This window comes from Eretmochelys imbricata, chromosome 5, assembly GCF_965152235.1.
Source record: "Eretmochelys imbricata isolate rEreImb1 chromosome 5, rEreImb1.hap1, whole genome shotgun sequence".
Classification (NCBI taxonomy): Eukaryota; Metazoa; Chordata; order Testudines; family Cheloniidae; genus Eretmochelys; species Eretmochelys imbricata.
In genome coordinates this window covers 4206211-4229398 of record NC_135576.1, presented here as the reverse complement: position 1 = coordinate 4229398, position 23188 = coordinate 4206211, and the positions used below count along the sequence as shown (strand labels likewise).

General features: G+C 56.2%; 1 protein-coding gene across 1 annotated transcript in view; it reads right to left on the bottom strand.

Moving 5' to 3' along the window:
- Nucleotides 1-23188, bottom strand: part of CNTFR (ciliary neurotrophic factor receptor) — a 427487-nt gene that overhangs the window by 147184 nt on the left and 257115 nt on the right. The window lies entirely within an intron of this gene.

Below are 23188 nucleotides of genomic sequence, written 5' to 3'. Positions count from 1 at the left end.
CTGAGAAATGACCCCAGGTGTCCTGATAGGGTGATCAGTCAGCAAGTGTGAAAAATCGGGACGGGGGTGGGGGGGTAATAGGAGCTTATATAAGAAAAAGACCCCCAAATCGGGACTGTCCCTATCAAATAGGGACATCTGGTCACCCTATGTCCTGACACCCCCATCCAGCCTGTGCCCTCGCCCCGATACTACGAGCTAAGTGATAGCTTGTTATGAGCAGCTGCCTGTGCCCCAGCAACGGCGCCAACCCGTTCTACGGCCTGGTACTCCTCGGCTGGGGGACGGGTGCTACCGGGCAGCCAGACCGAGTGACGGGGATTGGGAGTTAGAGGCTTCTACCAGGTCATTTGTCTCTCACCAGGCACAGACAACAGTGACGAGAATGGCCTCACGATGGGCAGTGGGAATCCACTGACACCGGCGTCCAGGGTCAGGCCATCGAATTATATGATTTTAGTGGAGTTGCCTAGAGAGGCCTATTCCGCAGTACCCATCTGCTCGTCCTCTGGGCTGGGGAGGCTAAATCTCTAGTCTCTCTGTCGTTGGTCCCTGTGTCTGGGAGGGAGGGAGATGTAACGCCCAAGGCTTCAGGGTGGGACAAATACTGCCGAGGCAACACTGCAAGAGAGGGGACGGGTGATTGTTGCTGGTGGTACAGGGTGGTTATGAACAAGGGAGAAAGCCCAGGCATTAGGACAGGGAAGATGATGATTACGCACGAGGAACATTCATTCACAGGCAGTCAGACTCACAGGCAGTCAGTTTCCGTGTGGTAAAGCTGGTTGGAAAAATTCGGATGGGACATGCTTTCTGTGGAGCTTGCTGGTTCAACATTCAAGCATTTCGTGGATACGGCTCAGTTTCAGCAAAGGTTCAATGGAAGCCAGGCAGCGTTTGAATCCTGCCTGCCAGGAAGGTTTCCACTGGAAACTTGCCTGGTTTCCTGCCAGCTCACCCGCCCGGCTCCTTGGCACCCTGCCTGGTGGGCTGACACGGAGTTGGGAGTCTCAGCTCCCACGGTCACAGCTCCTCAACAGACTGGGCTTCCAGTCTCCCCATGTGGTCTGACTCAGAGCTGGGAACCCCAAGGCTTCCAGGGCCTGTGGCATCCTGCCAGGTGGACTCATATGGAATTAGGGACCTCAGGGAGCCCAGGGTCCACAGCTGGCCGATTATGCCGTGTGGGCAATTTGCGCATACAGTCATAATAACTGTGTGTGCAAAGCTGGGGACGTGGCTGTGTGGACGTTTTTGCATTGTTTTGAAAACCAGGACCTGGACACAGGGAGTGTGGGTGAGGATTGTGACTGTGCAGGACATAAAGCAAGGCATGGACGCTGCCTGGAGGATCTTACGGTCTAAAGAGATGGACAACACAAGTGCACTGGGTGCCTCTGTGTTTGACAGTTACCCGAGGGACCTCAAGAGACCCGGGCAGTAGAGTTCCTCAGGAGACACTCAGAGACTGAGTGGGTGGGACCGTCCTGCTGTGTGACAGCTGATGGGAGCGATGGTCTGTCGTGGGACCCTCCTCAGCCAGCTGGGCCAGGCATCACACTCCCACCCGTGTCCGAGAGAAGGCAGGCTGACGCCAGAAGCTGAGCAGGAGTGCTGGAGCGAATGCGTGTGGAGAGAGCAGTGGAATCCCCCAGGGCCGGGCCGGGCTGGGGCCGGGGCCAGGGGGAGCCCTGAGGGGAAGGGGTAATGGCAGTCTCCTACATCCTAACATGCTCAGTTAGGTGGAAGCCCGGAGTTGTAATGCCATGAGACGTACTCAGATCTGGGTGCTCAGGAACGCGGGTCTCCCTGTTCCTGGGAACCTTCCAAAACAGCTCAAAATCCAGCTACACATAGAAACGCAAAGGGTCCATTAGCATAATATGGGAAGTAGGGGTATGGCTGAAGGGGCATTAAAGAGAAAATTTTATACCCACATACAGAGATCTTCCGTCCTCTCCTCCCCCCCACACACAGTAGCCCAGCTCTGGGTACCCTACACACAGCTCTGTCAACATCCCTCCACCCTGATCTGCAGCACGGCTCTTATTCCAGCTCGGGGCTCCCCATATTCAACTCTGTTGCTGTCCCTCAACCCTGACCTGAAGCCCCCGTCGCCATGGTGTTCCTACCCCTTTCGCAGGAGCATTTCTCAGCCGTCCTCAGTCCTCACTTGGTTCTACTTGGAGCGTGCACCCCTCTTGGGCGGGCACTGCCATCGGCACTGGATTGCCCGCCCGAGCTTGGCTTCAAACCCACACTGGCAAAGGCGAGAGGCCAACTCCCCCCCCCCCTCGCTCCCTGCTCTTCCACCTCTAATGCTGCTTTTGGATCGAGACCGATCGGCGCACAGCTACCGCATCCGATGCCGCTGGTGGGAGCCTGAGCGGAGAACGCACTGGAGCGTGACAAGCAGGGAAATCAAACCACCGGGGCAGCATTCTTCTTCTTCGTTATTTGTACAGCTGCAGTGCCGAGGGGCCCTAATCACGGATCAGGACCGTACCAGCACAGGGACTCCTCCTGCGCAGTCACTTGTCCAAGCTGCCCAGGTCTCTGGGTATGTCGGCATAGCAATAAAACCCCCACAGCAGCGAGTCTCAGAGGCCGGGTCAACAGACGCCGGCTCCTGGGGCTTGCACTACAGTGTGAAAACTAGCCATGCAGACGTTCCTGCTCAGGCTCTGTGACCCACCCCCTCGCCGGTCCCCCAGCAGGAACGTTGACTATTTTTAGTGCCATAGCACGAGCCCAGGTCTGTAGACCCGGTCTCTGAGCCTCATGGCTGTGTTTGCAGCGTGCTCGTACCCTCTGCGTCCTGGAGGGAGGCTGGGCAGCACACAGAGCTGCAGAATGGCCTCTGGCCACGCGCTTCCCTCTGCAGAGCAGCCCTGACCTTCCTGACAAAGCCACAAGTGACCACTGCACTTCTGGGCAAAGCTCGCCCGCGAGAGATGCAGCGTGCATCTGGGACGCGATTCCAGATGGAGGGCTGTGGCTGCACGCAGAGCAAGCACCTGCGGCGTGGAGGGAGAGCTAATCTGGGGACGGGTGGGTGGCCAGCTGTGAATATTTGCGTATATGGGATGTGAGGGTCCGTGTGTATATGAGGACGGTATGCAAACGCGGTGTGTGTCTGTGTGTGGGTGAGTGAGAGAGATTGGACAAGGGTGGATGCAGAGTATGAGTGTGCACGGCAGACTCATGGCACGTGCATGTACGTCGGGGTATGCCTGTGCGCATGGGGTCTGTGTGTGTGCAGCCGAGCCGTGGGTAGGCAGGGGGTGGATCTGAGCTCTCTCTGCAGGTTTCGGCACATGTGCAGTCAGGCTGGGAGATGCCGCTGTGAAGTCGCTGGTGCTTGCCTCTTTGGAAAGAGAATGTGCGGGACCCATTTTTGGCAGCCACGGCACACGTGTTTCTCTTCACTGGGGCTCTGCTAATTTATGTCCCTCCCTTCAAGGCAAGATGCTGACCTGAGCTCTGTGTAAAACCCCAGGGACAGAGTGTCTCCCCGGACGGTAGGTGCAACCCCCACGTGGCTGGTATCCTGTGAGGGGAGATTCAGCGCTCAAGTGGGACCAGAGCATGAGGCTGGTACTAAATACGGCTCTTCCCTGACCTACATCCCCTTAGAAATGCCTCTGACAGCAGCCAGGTCCCAGGCCGCGCTGTGGGGAGAGTGCAGACATGCCGAGCCACCCGCTCCTTGCCCAGCGTGCCGCTACGTAGGGCTGGAAGGGGGTGGCAGGTCATTTCAGGGAGGCCACGTCCACTGGCACACGCCGGGCACAGCTGGTGTTGGAAGAAAGCAGAGAATGAACGGGACTGGCTTGAGCTCAAATAACTGTTGATGCGGCTTCTGGAGAGGGGAAAGGATTGCCATATGCATGGGCAGGGGCAGAGGGGGGGCCATGCATGGACCATCAGGAAACTGCTCTGACTGGACACTTTGGATGGGCCAAGGTAGCTGCCGCCCCTTGGTGGCTTTTTTTTTTGTCCGGAGGAGAACTTGGTGGCTTCATTAGGTGCTCCCACCACCGTGGTTCTCAACACCACCCCCTGCTGGGACCCTGGGGGTTCCCATCGCCCCACTGGGGCTTCCTCCTGATCCTGAAAGGTAGAGACAGGGACCACATGGCATCCTGGTCTGTGTTTCTTTGCCCTGAGCAATTCCCTAGGCTCCTTACACTCATCCCACACCCCCTTCACCTTCAGCTTCCACCTTAGTGCTCTGCCTCAGGGCGCTTTCCTGTGGCCGGCCTGGCAAGCTAAAACGGATTCCCAAATGGCCTTGGACGCGCTTAGGTACCATGGTGATGGGCACGCCACCAAATGAAAGAGAAGAAAGAAAGGCTTGACTGGAGACTGGTCCATCGATCCATCCAGGAGGTGAGCTCCAGCATCTTACTCAGACTCCTGCACCCATAAATCCCCCTGGTAGTGTTGAACAAAGCCATTATCCTTTGCTCCCCTCGAGCCTCTTCTGTTGCATTGCCCATACAGCAGCTGCTGGGTTTGACCCCCACAAGGCAGCCGAAGCTGGGCAGGTGCTCCCTGTTCAAGGCCTGGGGACCCTTTGGGAGGAACACCGAGTGTTATTGCAGCCCGAGGCAGGGGAGGGATCCTTTCAGTGAGAAGGCTGAAGGAGTCCCCAAGGGGGAAGGTGCTGGGCCCGTTGAGTTTGAAAGCTTCCCATCTGCTGGTCCCGGGAGGGAGGTGGAGGAAGCAGAGGGTGCTGACGGAGCGGCTCGCAGGTCCCTGATGGATGCTGTGCTTCTCTGTCACCCTCCAGACAGTGGCTGAGGGGGTGTCTGTGGCTGGAGGGGGACGGGGAGAGGAGGACTCTTAAATTGCGTTCCTATTGGCCCATAAATGAGCGGCCCTCCGAGGCTGGCTGCTAGCCGCCAATGCTCCGGCCGTAGGGAGGGATTAGGGAGCTGTTCCCAGCACTGCGGTGCATTGTCCCTGCAAGTGGCGCTCTCTTGCCAAGTCGATGATTGAAGGCCCATTACGCCCTACGGACCAGGGAGAATCCAGCAAACCACACGCTCGTCTCTCTGCCTGCGTTCCAGAGGCGCCCGTGGGAGCAGAGCCAGAGGGCTGACAGTGCAGTCAGCACGGAGCAGGGCCGCTTGCCACACTCATCGGCGGGGAGCGGAGCCGCTGGCCCGGAAAGGGGACTTTGACTGAGCTTGATCAGCTTTCACCTGCTTTTACGAGGCAGAGGGATAAACCCAGAGCCAGCCTCTCTGAACGTGACCGGGCTCACTGCACGGAGCAGCGCTGGATGTCAAGCGTTGCGTCAGATCACTTTGAAGGGGGCCCAAACCAGCAGCATGCCAAGCCAAAGCCTTGGCTGCCAGGTGCAGTCCGGGGTGTGCGTGGAGCGTGTTTACATTCACACAGCACCAGACTGACGCAGCCCAGAGACCGACTGCCTCTGCTTAGCTGCAAAACAGGTACAGCATGGACAGCAGCCAGCACACAGCTCCCACGCAGCCACCCACGGGGGTGCCCCCGCCCTGCTCGGGGGGGATCCGTGCTCTGGAGTTCACCAGTCCTGGCTCATTCTTCTGAGATTGTCAGCAAACACATTTCAGAGCATCAGAGCTGCTACGCTGGGGTCAGACCAATGGTCCATCCTGCCCAGTACCCTGTCTCTGACAGTGACCCATACCAGAGCTTTGGGGGAGTTATGGAGTGATCTGCCCTGTCTTCCACTCCTGGCTTCTGGCAGTCAGAGGCGTAGGGACACCCAAAGCATGGGGTTGCACCTCTGAACATCTTGGCTAATAGCCATTGATGGACCTATCCTCCAGGGACTGATCCAGTTCCTTTCAGAACCCCTTTTTGGGACCAGTGGGAGGGACGGGGAGCTTGTAGACCTGACTCTGTCCTATATTCCTTGTGTGACCCTGGGGGAGAGGCTGCCTCTCCCGTGCCTTGCCCACTCTACACTACAGGGGTAAACTCACCCACAGGCCGGTGAGGAGAGGGTAAAAGCCACTGGCAGCTGTCAGGTGCTCAGCTACTGTGGGGAAGGGGCCACGTTAGTGCCCAGCGAGAGAAGTTGCTGATCATCTACCAGGTGATAGCAGCTGCCTCTTGTTACTAGGGGTCCATCTACCCCCCAAATTCAGGTGTGACTGTAGCCCAGGCGGACACGGCCATGCTAGTGTCAGCCTAGCTGGCACGGACAGCAATAGCAATGGCGAGCCAGGTACAAAGCCAGCGTGCCCGGCAGGTTTGTACCGGAGCGGGCGGCCAGTGCCACCACAGCTGCTCTCGTTAGCCGCGCCAGCCCGATGAGCGGGGGGGACGCCCCCCGGCGCGGCAGCCACTCCTTCACGGGCGCGCCCCCGGGGCAGCATGAACAGAAGGACGCGGCGTTGGGGAAAATGTCTCCACTGGGTTTGGGGCAGTTCTGGAGCCCCAGCACGTCAGGCCGTTGAGCCTTGGTTTTTTTTGCATTGACTCGCCTGGAGGCCTGGGAAGCCCCTTCCAACCCAGAGCCTCAGGGGATGTGGGACAGGAGAGAGACCAGGACGAGGCCGTCTTCGGTCCTGGGGCGGGGGGGAAAACCAGACCAAGGTTCGTTGCACGCAGAGCGGTGGCCTGGGGGGGAGTCGCCAAGTGCAGTTGATGCAGCATTCAGGGCTTTCCCTGGAGCGAGTACAGGGCAGCATCCGGGGGCACTGCCAATACTGAGATCACCTCTCCTAGTGACCTTGGCCAAAGGGCCAGAGTGGGCCCTGCAAGAGAGCCTAGCTGGGACCAGGCACGAGTGCAGAATTCCCCTGCAATCCAGGACTGCTCCCTGCTAGCGTGACGGCCCCACCCTGGCCAAAGGGGGGGTACATGTGCAGGCAGAGACGGACCCCTAGCCAACCTCTCTCCCCACATGCTGGCATGCACAGAGCCACCGCAGCGAGGGTCAGCGAAGGGCAGGGCAACAAGCGACTGATCGGAGGCAGGCGTTAAGCTGCCCTGCCCCGCTGCAGGGGAGGACCAAGACTTCAGGCTGCAGAGCCACTTGGTGAGAGACCAGGTGGGCGATTCTGTAGAGCATTAGTCACAGGAAGCAAAGGGAGACCTGGGATGCCACCTGTGGCCAAATGGCTTTGTGAGCACGTAAAGGAGCAGCTGAAAGCAGCTCTTCTGCGACAGACACTAGCGAAGGGACGAGATGAAGCGGTTTGGGAGGTGGGGCCTTTGGGAGGGCACTTTACCCGTTCCTGCTCAGCCGGGGCCCCTACACTGAAATTACCACTCTCCCTCTGAAAGACTCTTGACCGGCTTCCAGGCCAGCAAAGGCAGGACAGCTAAAGCAAGCAAACCCAAGCAAAAGCTCTGCGTGAGTGCGTGCAACCAGCCGGCCTGCACACATCCCAGGTGTGACGCATGTGGGGGTGCTCAGCCCTGAATATTGGTCTGTACCCCAAAATCTAGGGCACGCAGCAAGCCAGGCTGCCCAGAGCAGAAGCAACAGGCAGATATAAAAAGAACAGGAAGGGAACCAGCTTCACCAACAGGAAAATACTGGTGAATGCAGTTCAGAGAAGCCCCCAGTAGCAGTGCAAGTGGCAGGCCCGATGACCGGCCCTCAGCCACCCCCCTGTGGGTTTCAGGTGGGCCGGAGAGGGCCGCGGGATGTCAATCACAGTGCACTGCCCTGATCTCTGCCAAAGGGCCCGGCGGTGTTTCTATCACACATGCCATCTCCCGACCAGGCTGGGGGCAGGGAAGAGCCCTCCTCACTGCCCTCCGAGAAGATCCCCGCTCTGGAAACCCTGTCCCAAGTCGTGCGTTCCAGGCCTGAGCCCCATCTCCTGAGATGGGTGGGCCCCCTCCAATGGGGCAGTCTGGGAACCCACAGCACCTCCACAGGGACAGAGGCACCCCGCCCAACCCCTGCTCCAAGCACACGAGGCAGCAAGGGCCTTCTGCCACTCCCACAGGAGGAGCAGGGCACACGGGCGGCCTGTGTGCACCTGCCAGGAGGCCTGGCTCCAGCAAGGCTGAATCCTGAAGAGGCCAAATGGGCCCGTATTACAAGCCCCGTCCCCCTTTCCTCCACTTGCGTGCTACGCTGCTTTCCACTGCCCTGGCAGCGCAGGAAAGTCACAGCTCCCCGTGTTCTCTGCCTGTCCCGTGCGAAACGCTCCCCGCACCAGCCAGCACGCCCCGCACGCTCGGCTGGGTATTGTGGCTGCTCAAGGAAACCCCCAGGGGCCGGCTCCTGACTCGGTGCGGATGGGCTCAGCCCCACCGATGTGACCGGAGCTCAGCCAACACACGCCCGCTGCCGATCCGCCCCGGGGGCTCTCCCAACTCGTCCCAGGGGTTCTCCAAAGACAAAGCAGAAAAGAAGGGGAGATTTTTAACATTCCTGCTGGAAGCGGCCGCTCCAGCCTGTTGAATGGGGCTCATTGTGCCAGGCTCCCTCGCGAGCAAATTACCGGCATTCATTCCCGAGGGCCCCACCCCGTTTGGCTGCCATGGCAATTTACAGACTGACTTGACCCAACTGTTCTTGCCGCAGTGGGCACGCCCTTCTGCCCACACACAAGGTGGATTCGCTGCTTGTGGAATCGAGGGGGGCAGGGGGCACTGTTCACAGACAGGTCCAGCCCCAGGCAGCCGTGCTTCAATATTGCTCATAGCATCGGCCTCACTGGCAGGCTTCAAAGCCTTTTGCTTGAGGCGGCGCAGTGTCATTGGCCTCATTTTACAGCTGGGAAAACCGAGGCACAGAGCAGGCGAGTGAGTTCGCCCAGAGGGCGCAGAGGGGGTCAGTGACGGGACTGAGAATTGAATCCAAGTCTCGTGATTCACAGGCCTTTCCCCCGGCCACTGGAGGTGCATCTCTCTCCTGGCTGGGTCTGACCAGCCACAAGCAACGCTCTGGGTGGCGAATTAGACGCCTGTGGGTGTATTCGTATAGAATAAATTTCTTATCTGCACCGTGCCGGGGGAGGGGGGTGCTGAGAGCTTCACAGGCAGAGAAAAGCAGATGGGCTCAGAACCCCTGACTTTCAGGCTAAACTAGATCAACAACACAACACAAAAATAGCAACAGGCCTGGGGGGGTGGGGGGTGGAGGGAGAGAAGGGCAGGGCAGGGACGAGCTGGGGGGAAAGACTCTAGTAAACACGAAGAGGCGATGGCTGCTGGGAGAAAGGTGGTTATTCCCACCTGAGCTGATTAGTGTGGCAAACTCTGCAGGCTTCCCTACTCAGCTCTCCTGACTTGCAGCCCCGCTGTAACTCCAGTCCCAGGCTGCTCACTCAGCTCTGCCGGAGCTCTGCAATCCCGCCCTGCAGCCCCACCCGGCTAATCGAATTCTGGGCCCACTCTATAGATTGCCAGTGCGTCTAGTCCTGGGTCCCCTCATGGCTCAACCACTGCATTTCCACACTGGCTTGCAGCTCTCCCTTCTGCAGATGCACCCAGCCCAGTCCTCTAGCACCCCTATTGATTCCGCTCCTAGGCCCCCTCTCCCCACAGCCCTGACTGGCCAGGACCCCTACCTACAGCAGCCCTGCTTTCCTCCAGACCAGGAATCCTGCCAAGTTGCATGTTACGGTACAGACAAAACAAGCACAAGGCCCAGGCTGGGCTGCTCAGCCCCCTCTCAGTTGTGCTTGAAATGGAACGGCGGGTTTAATTCTTGCTATCAATCCCTTTGCTCACTTCTGCTGCACTTTGTTCCCACCCGGCCTCGGTCGCCAACAGAAACCTTCCCTTGCGGGAGGAGGAATGTCATGCAAAGGAAGCCAGTTCCTCCAGGAGTGAGTTCAAACCAAATCTATCTTTGTAAGGAAACAGACGTAATTAAGTGTTGTAGATGGAGCCAAAGATATGGACCGTTCCAGGTTTAATTTGTTCATTAATGAAGAACTGCAGTAAGTGAAGCCTTGTTTCCTTTGCAGCACTTTGGTAAATCCCCAGAGTCAGCATCTTGGCTCTCCTGACAAGGAAAAATAATTAGCGAGAAACTTTAATTAAGAGATAACAGATGGGTGCTAAAGGACTTCCACTTAATCACTCCCAGATAGCCTGGAGCCTGAACTTGGTTTACTTCAGGGGAGTCGTAAATGATGCATCCCCCCTCCTACGGAGTGCTTACGGAGATTCACTGCACTAATCACGGCTGGTGAACATGACGAGCGCTAGGCGTGCAAGTCTGTGAATCTGGGGCCTGGTGGGACTCCGAGGGCTCGTCTCAAGAGGGATCAGAAATGCAGCTCAGGGTCCTTTCTCCCCAGGTTGACCCCAGATGGGTCCTCTGCTCGTTTCCAAGCACAGCAATCAATAACTTGCCACAATTCCTTCCCTCGCTCTCCTGCAGACCAAGACCAGGTCACGAGAGGCAGGAGCTGCCTTCGGGGACTCTGCGGCTACTCAGTTTCAAAGAATCCATCCTGGTGCTCTAGTGACACAATGAGCAAAAAGAAAGGAAACCCTCGGACTGGGACCAGCGTCAGGGACAGAGACTGGAGACTGGCCCTGGTGGGATGGCTGGAGAGTCAGTCTGGGACAAATGTTGGATGCTCCAAGCTGTCTACTAGGAAGGAGACTGTATATCCCCACACTTCTCCCTCTCTGCTGCTGGTGGGACACCGAGCTAGAGACTGGCATGGCAGAGAAGGGGCTGATCCTGTTGCTCATCACCAAGCGACTGAGATCCAGGGAGGACAACGGCAGCTGTAGAGGGACTTGTCTGGACTCAAGAGAAGCCTGGAGAGCTGCATTATGTGGAAATGTACGTGCTGGCAGTCTCCCTCCATCACTGGGGAATCCATATGAGTAGCAGACCTTCCCCACTCAACCAGTCACAGCGGGCTCAGACCATGGTTCCAGCTAACCCAGGAATCGATATCCAACAGTGGCCAGTTCCAGTTGCTTCAGCGAAAGGTGCCAGAAACCTCCTAGTAGGTGCTTATGGGGCAACTTGCCCAGAGAAGGTTTCTCCTGACCCCAAGAAGTTGGCTTATACTCTGAAGAAAGAGGACTTAGAGCCCTTCCAAACCCCTGGTTTTATAAAGTCCGTACTGTTGTAACTTGGGGTGTTCTTGTTTCTGGACTAAATGTCATGTGGGGGGCAGGTAGATAGGGAGGGTTGGGCAACGGGGTGTACGGTATGTAGGAGTGCGCGTGAGGGGGTGCACGGTAGGTAGATAGGGAGGGTTGGGCATCGGGGTGTACGGTAGGTAGGGGTGCGCGGGGGGGGTACACGGTAGGTAGATAGGGAGGGTTGGACATCGGGGTGTACGGTGGGTAGGGGTGCACGTGGGGGGTACACGGTAGGTAGATAGGGAGGGTTGGGCATTGGGGTGTACGGTAGGTAGGGGTGCATGGGGGGGTACACGGTAGGTAGATAGGGAGGGTTGGGCATCGGGGTGTACGGTGGGTAGGCGTGCGTGTGGGGGGTACACGGTAGGTAGATAGGGAGGGTTGGGCATCGGGGTGTATGGTGGGTAGGGGTGCGCGGGGGGGGTGCACAGTAGGTAGATAGGGAGGGTTGGGCATCGGGGTGTACGGTGGGTAGAGGTGCGCGGGGGGGTACACGGTAGGTAGATAGGGAGGGTTGGGCATCGGGGTGTACAGTGGGTAGGGGTGCGTGGGGGGTACACGGTAGGTAGATAGGGAGGGTTGGGCATCGGGGTGTACGGTAGGTAGGGGTGCGCGGGGGGGGTACACGGTAGGTAGATAGGGAGGGTTGGGCATCAGGGTGTACGGTGGGTAGGGGTGCACGTGGGGGGTACACGGTAGGTAGATAGGGAGGGTTGGGCATCGGGGTTTACGGTGGGTAGGGGTGCGCGGGGGGGTGCACGGTAGGTAGATAGGGAGGGTTGGGCATCGGGGTGTACGGTGGGTAGGGGTGCACGTGGGGGGTACACGGTAGGTAGATAGGGAGGGTTGGGCATCGGGGTGTACGGTGGGTAGAGGTGCGCGGGGGGGTGCACGGTAGGTAGATAGGGAGGGTTGGGCATTGGGGTGTACGGTAGGTAGGGGTGCACATGGGGGGTACACGGTAGGTAGATAGGGAGGGTTGGGCATTGGGGTGTACGGTGCGTAGGGGTGCGTGTGGGGGGTACACGGTAGGTACATAGGGAGGGTTGGGCATCGGGGTGTACGGTAGGTAGGGGTGCGCGGGGGGGGTGCACGGTAGGTAGATAGGGAGGGTTGGGCATCGGGGTGTACGGTACGTAGGGGTGCACGGGGGGGTGCACGGTAGGTAGATAGGGAGGGTTGGGCATCGGGGTGTACGGTACATAGGGGTGCACGGGGGGGTGCACGGTAGGTAGATAGGGAGGGTTGGGCATCGGGGTATACGGTAGGTAGGGGTGCGCGTGGGGGGTGCACGGTAGGTAGATAGGGAGGGTTGGGCATCGGGGTGTACGGTAGATAGGGGTGCGCGGGGGGGTGCACGGTAGGTAGATAGGGAGGGTTGGGCATCGGGGTGTACGGTACATAGGGGTGCACGGGGGGGTGCACGGTAGGTAGATAGGGAGGGTTGGGCATCGGGGTATACGGTAGGTAGGGGTGCGCGTGGGGGGTGCACGGTAGGTAGATAGGGAGGGTTGGGCATCGGGGTGTACGGTAGATAGGGGTGCGCGGGGGGGTGCACGGTAGGTAGATAGGGAGGGTTGGGCATCGGGGTATACGGTAGGTAGGGGTGCGCGTGGGGGGTGCACGGTAGGTAGATAGGGAGGGTTGGGCATCGGGGTGTACGGTAGATAGGGGTGCGCGGGGGGGTGCACGGTAGGTAGATAGGGAGGGTTGGGCATCGGGGTGTACGGTAGGTAGGGGTGCGCGTGGGGGGTGCATGGTAGGTAGATAGGGAGGGTTGGGCATCGGGGTATACGGTAGGTAGGGGTGCGCGGGGGGGTGCACGGTTGGTAGATAGGGAGGGTTGGGCATCGGTGTGTACGGTAGATAGGGGTGCGCGGGGGGGTGCACGGTAGGTAGATAGGGAGGGTTGGGCATCGGGGTGTACGGTAGGTAGGGGTGCGCGTGGGGGGTGCATGGTAGGTAGATAGGGAGGGTTGGGCATCGGGGTGTACGGTAGGTAGGGGTGCGCGGGGGGGTGCACGGTAGGTAGATAGGGAGGGTTGGGCATCGGGGTATATGGTGGGTAGGGGTGCACGGGGGGGTGCATGGTAGGTAGATAGGGAGGGTTGGGCATCGGGGTGTATGGTAGGTAGGGGTGCGTGTAGGGGGTACACGGTAGGTAGATAGGGAGGGTTGGACATCGGGGTATATGGTGGGTAGGGGTGCGCGGGGGGGTGCACGGTAGGTAGATAGGGAGGGTTGGGCATCGGGGTGTACGGTAGGTAGGGGTGCGCGGGGCGGTGCACGGTAGGTAGATAGGGAGGGTTGGGCATTGGGGTGTACGGTAGATAGGGGTGCGCGGGGGGGTGCACGGTAGGTAGATAGGGAGGGTTGGGCATCGGGGTGTATGGTGGGTACGGGTGCGCGGAGGGGGTGCACGGTTGGTAGATAGGGAGGGTTGGGCATCGGGGTGTACGGTAGATAGGGGTGCGCGGGGGGGGTGCACGGTAGGTAGATAGGGAGGGTTGGGCATCGGGGTGTACGGTAGATAGGGGTGCGCGGGGGGGTGCATGGTAGGTAGATAGGGAGGGTTGGGCATCGGGGTGTATGGTGGGTACGGGTGCGCGGAGGGGGTGCACGGTTGGTAGATAGGGAGGGTTGGGCATCGGGGTGTACAGTGGGTAGGGGTGCGTGGGGGGTACACGGTAGGTAGATAGGGAGGGTTGGGCATCGGGGTGTACGGTAGGTAGGGGTGCGCGGGGGGGGTACACGGTTGGTAGATAGGGAGGGTTGGGCATCGGGGTATACGGTAGGTAGGGGTGCGCGTGCGGGGTGCACGGTAGGTAGATAGGGAGGGTTGGGCATCGGGGTGTACGGTAGATAGGGGTGCGCGGGGGGGTGCACGGTAGGTAGATAGGGAGGGTTGGGCATCGGGGTGTACGGTAGGTAGGGGTGCGCGTGGGGGGTGCATGGTAGGTAGATAGGGAGGGTTGGGCATCGGGGTGTACGGTAGGTAGGGGTGCGCGGGGGGGTGCACGGTAGGTAGATAGGGAGGGTTGGGCATCGGGGTGTACGGTAGATAGGGGTGCGCGGGGGGGTGCACGGTAGGTAGATAGGGAGGGTTGGGCATCGGGGTGTACGGTAGGTAGGGGTGCGCGTGGGGGGTGCATGGTAGGTAGATAGGGAGGGTTGGGCATCGGGGTGTACGGTAGGTAGGGGTGCGCGGGGGGGTGCACGGTAGGTAGATAGGGAGGGTTGGGCATCGGGGTATATGGTGGGTAGGGGTGCACGGGGGGTGCATGGTAGGTAGATAGGGAGGGTTGGGCATCGGGGTGTATGGTAGGTAGGGGTGCGTGTGGGGGGTGCACGGTAGGTAGATAGGGAGGGTTGGGCATCGGGGTGTACGGTAGGTAGGGGTGCGCGGGGCGGTGCACGGTAGGTAGATAGGGAGGGTTGGGCATTGGGGTGTACGGTAGATAGGGGTGCGCGGGGGGGTGCACGGTAGGTAGATAGGGAGGGTTGGGCATCGGGGTGTATGGTGGGTACGGGTGCGCGGAGGGGGTGCACGGTTGGTAGATAGGGAGGGTTGGGCATCGGGGTGTACGGTAGATAGGGGTGCGCGGGGGGGTGCACGGTAGGTAGATAGGGAGGGTTGGGCATCGGGGTGTATGGTAGATAGGGGTGCGCGGGGGGGTGCATGGTAGGTAGATAGGGAGGGTTGGGCATCGGGGTGTATGGTGGGTACGGGTGCGCGGAGGGGGTGCACGGTTGGTAGATAGGGAGGGTTGGGCATCGGGGTGTACGGTAGGTAGGGGTGCGCGGGGGGGTGCACGGTAGGTAGATAGGGAGGGTTGGGCATCGGGGTGTACGGTAGATAGGGGTGCGCGGGGGGGTGCACGGTAGGTAGATAGGGAGGGTTGGGCATTGGGGTGTACGGTAGATAGGGGTGCGCGGGGGGGTGCATGGTAGGTAGATAGGGAGGGTTGGGCATCGGGGTGTACGGTAGGTAGGGGTGTGCGTGGAAGCCGCTTTTCAGCCTGCTCTCCGCCAAGCACAGTCTCTTGGCTCAGAGGTGTGACTCTCGCACCGGGTGAAGCCCTTTCCGTCCCTGGTCGGATTTAGTCTCCACGTGTGTCTGTGCCATGTTGCTCTTTGCAGTGGAGGTAGCGAAGCCGCCCGAGAGACGCAGGGGTGGGAGACGTCTCCTTGTCCCCTCTAGCCGTTCATCTGGAAGATACACAGGCATGTTCCCTCAACGCTAATGCTACAGTTATGGGAATTTTCTTTATAGGAAGGGACACTTCTGCAATCAGTCAAATATGCCGTTGTCACAAGAGATAAGCCCGTCCGCGGCTCCCCTTGCGCTCTCCACGACTGTTATATAATAGTTTTGCGCGGCAGCTAATGAATCCTCAGCCGCAGAGTCCGACCGAGGGAACGGAGAAGGGGAGCCACGGCCGAGGGACTTGCAATGCGTAGAAGCTCCTCGCAAGCATTCAGAAAAGCAACCCTGGTGTGTTCAGGCAGCAATTTTGCTCTACCAAGGGAACAGCTGATGAGCACCTGTGTCTAGCTGGCCTCACTCTGCTCGCTCTCAGCTATGAAGCTTCTCCATCTCCATCTCTTGATGTCTCCAGATCCAGCCTGGTGGTTTATCTGGAAGATGCTTTAGCCAAACACAAGTTACTGGGCTCAGTACAGGGGTGACGAGGAGAAGTTTAATGGCCTGTACTGTACAGGAGCTAGGCGACCTCATGGTCCCTTCTGGTCTTAAACTCTATGAATCAATCAAATGGTCACTAAGCAGCATCCAAACTGGGTGGTGGAAGGACCAGTGCCCAGTGGGGAACGGCGCACAGCTCTCTTATGGAACAGGAGAGTTACAGCTTGGCACAGGACCCACAGTGGCCTTTGTACGTCCTGCCCAATTCCCGATCCACAATGGAGCCCATCTGGAAGCTCTGCTGACATACTTCATAGCATCTGAGCCAGTTGCCAACATCGGAGCTCATCCTCGCTGCACGCCGTTGAGGCCAGGAAGTAGGGGGAGCAGAGGTCCCGATTTTACAGGGACAGTCCCGATATTCGTGGCTTTGTCTGATACAGGCGCCTATTACCCCCCAGCCTGTCCTGATTTTTCACACTTGCTGTCTGGTCACCGTACGAGGAAGCCGCCCCCTCAGCTGAGGCACAGGGCGGGAGATCCTTGTTTTCAGAGGTCCACTTCAGCTGAAACCAATGGGAGCTTCCAAAAATCAGCCCCTTGTCTGAGGTCAAGCTCAGACCCAGTTCTCTCAAGTCCCATCCTAGCTCATTAACTACAAAATCATCCTCCTGCAGCCCATTGGCGGTCTCTGGTCCCTCCAGGAACAGCCATCGCGAGCGCCCTCCAAACATCAAAGGCAGCGCCATCCCTCCCCGAAGTGCGTGCACGCAGTGGCTGCATTCTGTCCTGCTCGGCGGGAAGTCCGACCGCAGAGCTGAGCGGGGAGCCCAGGGCAGGACGGAGGGGCACTGGCAGAGCCGGGTCGGGACAGGAATGGCAGGTCAGGAGCGGGGTGTTGTGTCTAATGCAGCCCTTCTAAAAACACAGGCTGCCACCTGTCTGGGGCTCCGTAGGTAGGCGGCACCGCAGTGAGTTAGCAGGCAGTTGAGCGGGGAAAGCTCTAGTGACAGGGCAGTAATAAAGCCTCTCTTGATCAGCCCATAATAAGGAGTTAAACCTGCCCACTGTCGGCCTGCGTGCATGTGTGTCTGTCACTCTGCGCCTAGCACAAAATTCACCTGCCATATCGACCCCCCAGATCTGTTCCCCCGTCTTTAAGGGTCAAAGAGTGGACTGGGCTGGGCTGCACTGGGTCAGAAGCCTGTTCCAGGAGCTGTGCTTTATACAGATAATGTGTAAGGCTGGTGGCAGTTGACACGTTGCTTTTAATCTCGGGATTTTTAAGTGCAACTGGTGATTTTTTAGCCCTTGGCTTGGCAATGCTGAACCCCCCCCTTTGCACTCCCCTGCCTTCCCCTCGGTTCTGTTTGCCCGTGAACCGGTTCTAGCGCAATCCAGGATCCTGCCTTCCCGTGCCCCCGCCGCGTGGCATGCTGTCGTGGCACTCCTGTCACACCTGCAGAGGCCTTCTTTGAAACCGCTGCCAACCCAGCGGGGTCGATGTCTGATGCCTCCCACAGACCCATTTCTGAAAGGCTGAGACTCTTTTACTCCGGCTAGAAGAGCCGTAAACCCTGGACACAAGCCGGCCCTTCCCCCTTTCCTTTCTTCAGCAACACCTCCCCATTCCCCCAGATGCCGTCCCTGGATGGCGGTGATTTCTGATGCGTTGATAGGACCCGGGTGTCCAATTATTCCTCAGCTGTGAGTGAAGACTGATGCTTTAAGAGATCAAGTTTCCAGTAGGAAGTCTTGGGAAAGCCTTCCCCTGGCTTACCTACTTCGTACATTTTTGCAAAGGAACGTCCGCTAGAGCTTCCACAGACGACACGAGTACTGCAGAGACCTGTCTTCCCGGCTTGCCAAAGGCCTGCCAAGGAGGGCTAGTCTACCCCAGTGCTGCCATTACAGCCTGGGCCTGGGCACCATCGCGGGGCTAGCACTTGAGAGACCTCGGATCAAGCCCCCAGCTCTGCCACTGGCCTCACGTCACGGTGACATCTCTCTTGAGCCGGCCTAGCGCGAGCGAGAGCAGCCACACGGCGAGATATCACTGCGTCCACCGCTGGCGCTGAGCTCACTCGTGCATGGCACAAAGACTTCTGGGGGCAGCTCCCACGGTTCTTAGCACTGCCGGGAGCTGAGATGCCCTATGAATTCTTCCCCAGTGTACTGGGGTGGGGGGGAACTTGTCTGTCCCTTCTGGGTGGAGCTGGGGAGGGGGGAATTGTGGGAAGGCCCTGGAAGACTAGAGGCTCTCAAGTGGAGCTAGCCTGCGTCCACCCTCCAGAGCAGTCATGTTAGCAGCTCACGAGCCGCGCTAACTCCAGCTTAGGCCCGTACCGCCCTTGGGCCAGGGAACTCAAGTTAAAAGCACCACTGGGCTTGAGTTAAGCGTGTGTGCGTGTGGATGGGACTCGAGTTAACTTGGCAATGAAAACAAGCCAGAAGTATCCTTAGACAAAGGATTTAGGTCACGAAAGCAGCCTCAAGGAATCAAAGGGATTTGGCACCTAAGTCCCATAGGAGTTTGCAAATCACAGTCACAAACACACGAGCAATCCCATCCCTGTTCAGCAATGGAACAAACCCATAGGCTTAACTGTTAAGCATGCATTTAAGCTGATGTTGGAGGGGGACAGAGGGCTCTGAACCCTGCAAGATGGAGCTTTAGGTGCACACTAGGTTAAAGGCCCTTTATCACCACGTAAGCCATGTGCCTGGGGCGTGAATTTCTCCATCAGTGATCCCATCTACATTCACACACTGAAATAATGACCATGCCCTCAAACAAATACACTTGAGTGGATGGTTATTTGCCTCTGGGACGCTCATATTGATGTAACAACAAGGATCAGGATCCAAATTCCTCCCATTGAAGTCTGTAGATTACCACCAGGGACCATGCAATATAAGCGTGTTAAAATAAACTCTCAGAATTAGAGAAGTCAGAGGCGTAAAAGACCTGTTGGGTCCACTTCAGTTTACCCTCCTGCTGCCAAGACACTATTGCTCCCTACAGTATCTTTGCTATTTCTCCAGTTTAGTTTTACACACTGTACAATCTGTGCAGGACCAAGTTACGAGCATTGTGTGAAAACCAGAGCGCTCCATTTCCAGACTCTGGGGTGTGCAAATGCACAACTGTGATGTTACATTAATTTTTTTTTTGCACTTAATAGCTTTAAAACTCAGCCCCCGAGGCTTTTTCCATCTGTCTATTTTCCTGCCGCAGGCTAATGCTTTGTCACTCATTCAGTACCAGTCTTCGTAAAATCACCATTAAAGTCAGATTAAAACATCAGACCTAGAGATGTGATTACTTGAACGAGTCCCTTTTAAAAAACCAACTGCCCAGCCCAATTCAATAGTACGTGGGTAACATTTCTAGACAGATGGCGAGTAAGTAACACTAAGGATCCCAGCATAGCACCGTCCACTGTCATGTGGTCAAGATTTTGGTAAGGTGCTTGCACAGATTGCACCTGCAGAGGCTGCCTCCTCTATGGTCTTTCTGATTCTCACATCAGGGCAGAGAGCCAATGCTCAGGACTTAGCGGACAATGCTGTCAAACAATGCGTGAGGTGGAACAGAACCCAGCTCACTCGCTGCTGCGTCCTGCTAGCACATAGCACAGGAGTGAGAACCCACTAGTACAACAGGAGCGTACAACAGAATCACAGAATCAGCAGATCGAGGGAAGTGATTATTCCCCTCTTTCGGCACGGGGGAGGCCACACCTGGAGTATTGCATCCAGTTCCCATTACAGAATGGATGTGGACAAATTGGAGAGAGCCCAGCAGAGGGCAACGAAATTTTACTAGGAGGGTGGTGAAGCACTGGAATGGGTTCCCTAGGGAGGCAGTGGAATCTCCTTCCTTAGAGGTTTTTAAAACCTGGCTTGACAAAGCCCTGGCTGGGATGATTTAGTCGGGGATCGGTCCTGCTTTGAGCAGGGGGTGGGACTAGATGACCTCCTGAGGTCCCTTCCAACCCTGATCTTCTGTGATTCTATGTGTGACCTGCAGGCACGCAGGGAAGAGACCATTTCCCCCAAGTCACTTTTCTGACTCAGCGCTGAGTCACTCACTTCCCTGACTAACATTTGCACTTTGACAGTCTCGTGTCACTTTTATGGGGCAAACGCTAGGGGCCTTACTCAGACAAAACTCCACCTGCTTTCCCCCCAGGTAATTAAAAAACAAGGAAAAGGTCTCCAGATTGGGCCCAGTAACAATGACATGTTAAATTTGTATATTGTACCTGTTGCTCCCAAAGGGTCCCAACGTGTTTTACAAACAATTACACAAACAATTGTGGAATGCAGCCACCTCTATGATGGAGGGAGACAACACGTTTCGTACACACAACACACTGCAAAACAGTGGGGAGAGGGTTACTTTGACCACAGACGCTGGGGGAAATCCCTTATTCTATCCAAAAGTCCCTGTAGCTTGGGTAGGACCTTGGCTTTTACAGTCTCATCTGAGGAAGATGGGCAGGTTTGGCATCGTTTAATCATATTTCATAGAATCACAGCATTTAAGGCCAGAAGGGATGATTAGATTATCTAGTCTAACCTCTGGAACGACACAGGCCAGAGAAGACACAAACTTAGGACCATTCCCTTCCTGGGCTTTAGCTGAATCCAGAACAAACTCTGAGACAACTGCACGACCCTCAACCATCATAGGCTGAAAGGCCCCTTCTGTCTGCTCCACAGACAAAGAAGAGCCGGACACACTTTCTCCTTTACCAGACACACAGCTTGGGATCTCTTTCCAGTTTCACCCAGTTACGTCTGTATTGAGCCCAATAACTTGTGTTTGGCTAAAGCATAACTTCAAGAAGGGAAGCCAGTCTGGATTTGGAGACATCAAGAGCTGGAGAATCCACCCGTTCCCTTGGGAGTTTGAGCCAATGGTTAATCCCCCTCCCTGTTAAAAATGTGCACCGTACCTCCTCATTCAAACGTGTCTGGCTTTAACTTCACTCTCCATGCCCTACATTGTCCCTTGGGTGTTCTACATTTGACTAGATATCCATTGCTGCTGTCTGGCAATGGTTCCAGGTGAAGATTTGCCATGGCTGAGTGATTGGAGAGCCTTCTCTCTCGTTGATACTCACCTGCTCGTGGCGGTTTGAGAGCTATTCCTGGGCTCATCCCCTGTCACTCTCAGACTTGAGCAGCACTGCTGCACTTTTACAAGAAACGGCACCAGGCGAGAGAGGTTCAAAATAGGCTTTGCTCCCTGTGGTCAACAGTGTCCTTTCCTAGTCAAACACCACGCACTTGGCTCACACAAACAGAGCATCCTGTCTTTTCCATTGTGCAGGACAGGTGCAGGATATGTTCCATTTAAGGTTTCCCTGCTGGTTGAGATGGATCCCTTACTAGACTAACTCAAAGACCGCAGAGCTCAGACAACTTAAAATGCAGCCACCCTTTGGATGCTGTTTGTGCCTGGAATCAGAAGCAAGCCCGGGATCTCTAGCTACAGGTTGGCAGACGCATTAGGGTTCTAAAACAGACACTTGAAATTACAGATTCCCAAACAATACCTCCTCAAGGGAGTTCTGCATTGCTAAGGAGTTCTGAGCCTCCTGCCCAACTCGCAAATCCATGGCGTGCCTGAGCAGCTTCGTCTTGCCTTGCCAACACTGAAGTACTCAGGATGGCAGGACCACCCGTTAACATTCTGGTCAGCTTGGGGAATAACAGCACTACAGGAGGTCTCCCTGGATCTGCATGAGACAGAATGCTCCCAGGACCCCAGTGGCCAACCTTAAATCAATGGCAACACGATAGGCAGATTAGCCAGGGCCTTCTGCTCTCCCCCAGATACCCACCCTGCCCACAGGATACTTGCCATGGTGGGGATCTTAGATGTCAGAAATCAGATCCATAGATTCCAAGGCCAGAAGGGACCACTGTGGTCATCTAGTCTGACCCCCTGTAGAACACAGGCCAGAGAACAGCCCCGCAAACAATTCCTAGAGCAGATCTTTTAGATATTACATTATCTGTTACATTTACATTACCGCAAATTACTGCAGCCCAGCAGAGAAACCCTGACACACCCCTCATGGAAGATGAGTTAATTGAGACTATTAAGAATATGAAAGTGGGGAAAACCCAGATGGTTTCCCTGCTGAATTCTACAGACAGTTCTGTGATGCTTCCCTGGAGGTACCCAGCTCTCACTACACATACCGACAGGCTTTGAGAGCTACAGCACACATTGGTTTTTATCACACGGTTGAATGCCTATGTATTAGCCAATGGGATTTTCTTTCTTTCTTTCTTTCTTTCTTTCTTTCTTTCTTTCATAATTAATCTTTAAGGGCAATAAAGAACTCTATGTGATGACCACACCATATGATAATAGAAACTGCCAGTTCTGTATCAGACCAGGAATCCATCTAGCCTAGTATCTCTAACAGTAACCAGTACCAGCTGCTTCAGAGGAAGGTTAATGTCATGCTGCAGTGGACAATTATGAAATAACCTGCCTAGAGGGAAAGTTTTTTCCTGACTCCAATAGGTTAGTGCTGGTTTATGTCCTGAAGCATGAGGGTTTATATCCCTTCTAAAAAAAGTCCTATATAATGTGACTGAGGATGTTCTCATTATCCATAAAATGCCTAACCATTTTTGAATGCTATTACTATCTTGGCCTTATTGGTATCCAGTGGCAATGAGTTCCACTGGTTAATTATGCATTGCTGAAAATAAATATTTCCTGTCTTCAGTTTTAAATTGATTTCCTTTCAATGTCATTGAACTCCTGGCTGTAAGCATGGCCGAGTGGCTACAGCACTAGCCTAGGTTCAGTAAGGTTTCCTGTGTGAACTTGGGCAAGTCACAGTCTCTCTATTCCTCAGTTCCCTTCTGTACAGTGTGGATAATGGCCCTGCCCTGCCTCACAGGGGTGTAGTGAGGATAAATGTATTAGAGTCTGTGAGGTGATCAAGTAGTTGTGGCCAAGTGGTTAAGGCAATGGACTAGAAATCCATTGAGGACTCCCACACCCAGGTTCAAATCCTGCCTTTTTGCGGGGGAGGGATAGTTCAGTGGTTTGAGCATTGGCCTGCTAAACCAGGGTTGTGAGTTCAATCCCTGAGGGGGCCATTTAGGGATCTGGGGCAAAAATTGGGGATTGGTCCTGCTTTGAGCAGGGGGTTGGACTAGATGACCTCCTGAGGTCCCTTCTAACCCTGGTATTCTATGATTTTCAGATCTAAGGGAATGAGGTCACTGATGTACTTTAGAAAGATAGACTCCAGCCTGGGTCAAATTACAGCTCACTGGGAAATAGAGGCACAAAATACAAATATTTAAAAAATAATTTTCTCCGATTTCCCCCCCCCAATTTAAAATACAGAAATTAAAAATGTCATAATTTCAAAACTGAAGAAAAAAATGTGTGTTTTTATTGGATGAAAAATAGGGGGGAAG